The following is a 6,582-nucleotide window of genomic DNA, read 5'->3' on the forward strand; positions in this document are numbered from 1 at the left end:
GGTCACGAAATTATTAAACGTTTCTCTGTGAACACCATTTAGTTGTGGCTTTGTTCTGCCAATTTAATCGTTAGGTTTTTACAACAATAATAAAATGATCATGAAGGACAAATAGCAAGATGAATAAACATTATTTTACTATGACAGTAACAGCATGATAATTATGAAAATGGAAAATGAAGCTCTGAGAATCAGGAAATCCATTACTAGGATGTAGTAAAATGTAGTTCATAGAGGCATTTATTTCAACTGCACCTGCTAGTCAAAATCCCTCTATCAGCATTTAAGCACATGCTTTCCAAGGTTATGGCTAGGCCATTTAATAATTTTCTAGGGGAGGGCTTAGGTTACAATAACCTAAAATGACTTTGAAAAATAGACTCATAAATAAATGCAATATAAGTTCGTTTCAATTTTAAGCCCAAAAGATATCATTAATAATGCTGTGGATTGGTAGGGAATAATGGAAGATAATCAGTTATTTAAGCATTGATCAAGGACTAGAATTGAATATAGTTGATTATGGATCATAGGTAAATTTAATAAGTGAATATGTTTAGAATATAATAATATTTCAGTTGGTTATAAGGATATTTTTCCCAAAATGATCGAAGAGGGATGTGACAGAGGTGATCAAGAAGTTGGACATGCAATGGAGACTCCTAGAAATTCAGGGAAGGGTGGTGTGAACTAGTGAACAGAAAGTTGAACTGGAGAATTGAAGCCCCTGGTTTTGAGTACTCTCATCTCTCTTCTACCACAGTGTGGCCCCAGCATGTTGCATAACTCTTCCAACATCTGGTTTCCACAGCCACAAAAAGAGGAGGTTGTAGTAAGTGAGGCCTAAAGGCACTCTATCTAACCCAGTGACTGATTTTCCTACCTATTGGGAGCACAGTTCAAAGCTATTGTCATTGGGGATAAAGGAACATGCCCAGTCTCCCAATCTGTGGGAAAGAATTACAGGCTTCTTTTTTTCTTTTAACCTATGTGGCTAGAAAAGACATGAAAATTATTTTAATTATAAATTTGGATCCTTAGCTTATTTCAACTACATGGTGAAAACTAGCTGGTAGGATCTTAGTCTGTCTGGTTCACCTGTAAATTACAGTTGCTAAACTTCTGAGTCATTTTGCCATTGACCCTGTGGAGACAACCAAATCTTAACTAACAGTCGCTTAGTAAGCTATTCCTGGGCATTATGTAAGAAGTCCATATTTAATTAAGAATATATATAACATTAAAAAAAAACTATTCTCCCATGTTAGTGAATTTGAGGTATACTGAAATTAAAATAAGCTTTCTGTAGAAGGAATTTTTTTGTTTTTGCTTCTTTTAATCAAAATAGCAGATAAAATTTATTCATTAATAGAAAGAATATAATATTTATTGAGAATCAACCATGGGCTAAGCATATTTCTAGGAACAGAAGCTTTTCAGACAAGGCTTCAGCCTAGTAAATTGTGTATGATAGTAGGTTCATATAATTAGTAAAAATAAAGAAATTATTAACATAGTTTCAAATAGCAATAAGCACAAAGAATAACTAGTCACTAGTTAGGAGTGTTGCACTTTTAGATAAGAGCTATCAGAGAAGGTTTCTCTAAGGGGGCTATTGTGAATTGAAATCTGAATGAAAAGAGGTTAACTAAGGTGAAGATCTGAGTAAAGATTTCCAACCAGAGGATACAGCAGCATCAAGACCTTGAGGAAAGTGTAGGCTTGATATGTTTGAGGTTTGAAAAAAGATTAAGATGTCTGCAGTATAGTGAACAAAAAGGGAGCAGGGCTCTCTGATGACAACACCTCCTTTGAAGAGTTGTTAAGAGAACTGGAGCATGCCTGCTGTGTGTTCATGTTATGAACTACAAATACTACAAATCTGTGATTTTGCTGAGTACATGAAAAAAAGACCCAACTCATGTTCAGGATATGATATAATTTTAAAAATAATTATTCTATTTTACTCTTGCAAGGATGAACAGCTAACAGTTACAGTTTACAAAACATTTTTCTGTATCTTACATATTTCTTAGGCCTTTGAAGCAGTGTATGGCATACCTGGTCAGAATTTTATGTATCTGGTTATTTGCCATGAATGTGCCATTCTTTCTTTTTGGCTGATCCTGAATTAAAGAGTAATTATTGTTGAATTGGTTCTAAAAACCAACGGCATCTGCTCAGAATCTGAAAGTACCCTTGCCAAAGGAAGTTGCTATTTAGGAATATTCCTCTTGGAAAATTTAAAATGATGTAGGCATAGGCATCTGAAGAATTGCAGTGTTTAGTAAATCTATAGTGAAATAAAGTTATAAACTGAGAGTTCACATTATTGTAGAGCATGCTATTTTAACACATGTGGAATCATGTTATATAAACCTAGAAGCATAATAGCTTAGAAGCAAAGGTACTTTAGAGATTATCTAGTCTATTAATTTCACATTTCACAAACTGTACTCCAAAGAAAATACACTAGATATCAACAAGGGTCTCTTTCTCTCTTTTTATGGCTCTCTCCCTCCTCCCCACACCACACACTCACACACATATATACATGTACACAGGTGAAAATCAAGGGTTTAAAAATAAGTTTTGTGGCCTTCTGTTTCTGTAGGACTTCTCAGAACTCTAACATGATAATATACACAGTTAATTCCCAAGTCAAGGATATCATTTATAACTTATTTAACCAATTACCTTTTCCCGACCCTCACCTCATGGAATAGTGTATTAGTTAGGGTTCTGCAGAGGGACAGAACTAATAGGATGTATCTACACATGAAAGGAAGTTTATTCGGGAGATTGGCTCAAAGGATTACAAGGCAAAATCCCATGATGGGCTGTCTGCAAACTGGGGAAGAGAGAAGCTTGTAGTGGCTCAGTCTGAGTCCAAAAGCCTCAAAAGCAGGGAAGCCGAGAGTGCAGCCTTCAGTCTGTGGCCAAAGACACAAGAGTCCCCAGCAAACCACTGGTGAAAATCTAAAAGTCCAAAGCCCTAAGAACCTGGAGTCTGGTGTCTATGGGTAGAAGGAGCAGAAGGAGGCATCCAGCACAGGGAAAAAAAAGGAAGCCAGAAACTCAGCAGGCAAGGTTATCCCACCTTCTTCCCCCTGCTTTGTTCTAGCCATGCTGGCAGCAGATTAGAAGGTACCCCCCCTACACACTGAGGGTGGATTTTCCTCTCCCAGTCCACTGACACAAATGTCAGTCTCCTCCGGCAACACCCTCACAGGCACAACCAGAAACAATATTTTACCAGCCATCCAGGCATCCTTCAATCCAATCAAGTTGATAACTAATATTAACTGTCACAAATAGTTTTTATCATCTCATTTTACAAGCATTTCATGGAACATGAAAGTTGGCCTACTCTTAACTTTCTACCAGATGCTGTTATCTTCTCTCAAGCATTTTTCGTGTTTGACTAACTTTTGTTTGAGTCATTCTAGTCATGGAGATCTTTCAACCCCACATGTCTATATTTCTCCATGTGACTAGCACTCACTATGTTAGTTTATCCTCCTATAATTATAATAACTAACATTTGTAGAGTGCATATTACTGCCAGGAATAGTATTAAATGCTTTATCAGTTCATTGAATGCTTACAAAAAATTTATGAGAAAGCTACTGCTTTTGTCCTCATTTAGAGTTAGGAGACCTGGGCATAGGAAAGTTAAATATTTTGAACAAGGAAATAAAGCTAGTAAATGGGAGGAGCCAGAATTCAAACACAGGCATTCTGGTTCCAGAGTCCAATTTCTTACCACCACACTAGAAAAAAATCTAGAGCTTTCTAAATTTTGTTTTCAGCAATGAGCCCCACCTCAAATTTATATTTCTTATGACTTTTTTTTCTAAGTTTTATGTACCAGGTCTAGGTACTCCTCTACATGACAGCATTATTGTAAGATTTCTCAAATACTTCTTTTTCAAGTTAATCATCCCCAATTCCTTCTCTCTTTCTTTTTTAATTTTATTTATTTATTTATTTATTTATTTTGAGACAGAGTCTCAGTCTGTCACCCAGGCTGGAGTTAAGTCTTGCAATCTTGGCTCACTGCAACCTCCACCTCCCAGGTTCAAGTGATTCTCATGCCTCAGCCTCCTGAGCAGCTGGGACTACAGGTGCCTACCACTACACCTGGCTAATTTTTTTGTATTTTTAGTAGAGATAGAGTTTTGTCATGTTGGGCGGGCTGATCTGGAACCCCTGATCTCAGGTCACCTGCCTGCCTCGGCTCCCCAAAGTGCTGAGATTACAGGCATGAGCCACTGCCCCTGGTCCTCTCTTTCAAGTTAATCATCTCTAGATCCATCTCCAAACTCTTCTTCAATATGACATATTTACCCAACCTACTCCCTAGGCTAGTGTTCCAGTTTGACAAATTTTCTCTTAAGATTCTCTCTGTGATATTTTTGAATTAAAAAATAATATAACATAAGCTTTAGAATCTGAGCTAGATACAGATAGTGGCCCACTACTTCATTAACTTGTAAATGAAAAAGTTCAAGTTTCTTCACTTGTAAAAGTGGAACTATGACATGGTTTGGATCTGTGTCCCCACTAAATCTCACATGGAGCTGTAATCCCCAATGTTGGAGGTGGAGCCTGGTGGGAGGTGATTGGATTATGAGGGTGGATCCTCCATGAATGGTGTGATGGTTAATATTAGGTGTCAACTTAATTGGATTGAAGGATGCCTAGGTTGCTGGTAAAGTATTACTTCTGGGTGTGTTTGTGAGGGTGTTGCCAGAGGGGATTGACATTTGAGTCAATGGACTGGGAGAGGAAGGCCAACCCTCAATGTGGGTAGGCACCATCCAATCAGCTGCCAGCATGGCTAGATCAAAGCAGTCAGAAGATGGGATAAACCAATTTGCTGAGTCTTCTGGCTCTTATCTTTCTGACATGCCACTTGCTTCTCTCCGCTCCTCCTGCCCTTGGACATCAGACTCCAGGTTCTCTGGCCTTTGGACTCTTGGACTTACATGAGTGGCTTGCTGGAGGCTCTCAGGCCTTCAGCTAGACTAAAAGCTGCACTGTCAGCTTCCCTGCTTTTGAGGCTTTTGGACTCGGACTGAGCCACTACTGACTTTTTTCTTCCCCATCTTGCAGGTGGCCTACTGCGGGACTTCACCTTGTGATTGTTTGAGCCAATTCTCCCTAATAAACACCCTTTCAAATATACATCTATCCTATTAGTTCTGTCCCTCTGGAGAACCCTGACTAATACAAATTGTTTAGTACCGTCCTCTTGGTGCTGTTCTTGTGATATAATTCTCATGAGATCTGGTTGTTTAAAAGTGTGTAGTACCTCCCTGCTCTCTCTCTCTCTCTCGCTACTCCTCCCACCATGTGAGATGCACCTGCTCCTGCTTTGCCCTCCACCATGAGTAAAAGCTTCCTGAGGCCTCCCCAGAAGCAGATGCCACCATGCTTCCTGTACAGCCTGCAGAACTGTGAGACAATTAAACCTCATTTCTTATAAATTGCCCAGTCTTAGGTATTTCTTTATAGCAATGTGAGAATGGGTTAATACAGACTATAATATGTTTTTTATAAACTGGCTGTGAAGATTGAATAAGGCGATTTATATTTAGGGCATATTTATTGGGCCCAGCACAAGAAGGGCAAATTGATTCTATTTTCCTTAGGTGATGCTAATCTGCTCCACACATGTAGGCTCCTGGCCAGCCTGCCTTTCTACTCTACATCCATCCGTCATTCCCTCCAGGTCAATGTCTTTCTTGGAAGACGAATGCATTTCCTTATTTTATGTGCAAAGATTCTTTCACTTTATAGTGACTTTTCTTTCATCTTGTCCCCAAAAGATGGGGGCACAAATCCTATATGTAGGCTGTATAATGTTTCCCTAAAGATGCCCATCTCATTCTTAGAAACTGTGAATGTGTTAATTATATGATTAAAGCACTTTGCATGTGATTAAAGTGATAGATGGAAAGATGATCCCGGATTATCTAGGTGGGACAAATGTAATCATAAGGATCCTTCAAAGAAGAAGGCAGTGAAGTTAGAGTCCAGGAGAAAAGCTAAGGATAGAAGCAAAGAAAAAATTAGAGTGATGCACATTGAATATGGAGAAAGGGGCTGCAAGCCAAGGAATGTGGGCAAGCTCTGAAAGTTGGAATGGGCAAGGGGACAGTTTTCCCCCTAGAGCCTGCAGAAAAAATGCAGCCCTGTGGACATATTTTAAACCTCTTACCTCAGAGGTATACAATAATAAAGTATGTTGCTTTAATTCACTCAGATTGCAGTAATTTTTTACACTAGTATTAGGAAACTATCACAAAGTGTGACCATGTGGCAATTAATCTAAACTTGCTAAGGCTCAATTTCCTGTCAGAGCTATTGTGAAGTTTAGATATCATGCATGGGGAAACCTTTTACAAAGATTCTAGAACATAATGAACACTTAAATGATAGCAGCAGTTATACAGGGAGTAGTGAAAGTGTTCGTCACATTTACTATTAATTAGAGTCCATATTTAAGCCCAGTATCACCAAAAATTTGAGAATAATATTGTGCCTAGTTCAGTGGTCTTTATGTAACATTATTCT

This window comes from Pan paniscus, chromosome 13 (assembly GCF_029289425.2).
Source record: "Pan paniscus chromosome 13, NHGRI_mPanPan1-v2.0_pri, whole genome shotgun sequence".
In the NCBI taxonomy this organism is placed as follows: Eukaryota; Metazoa; Chordata; class Mammalia; order Primates; family Hominidae; genus Pan; species Pan paniscus.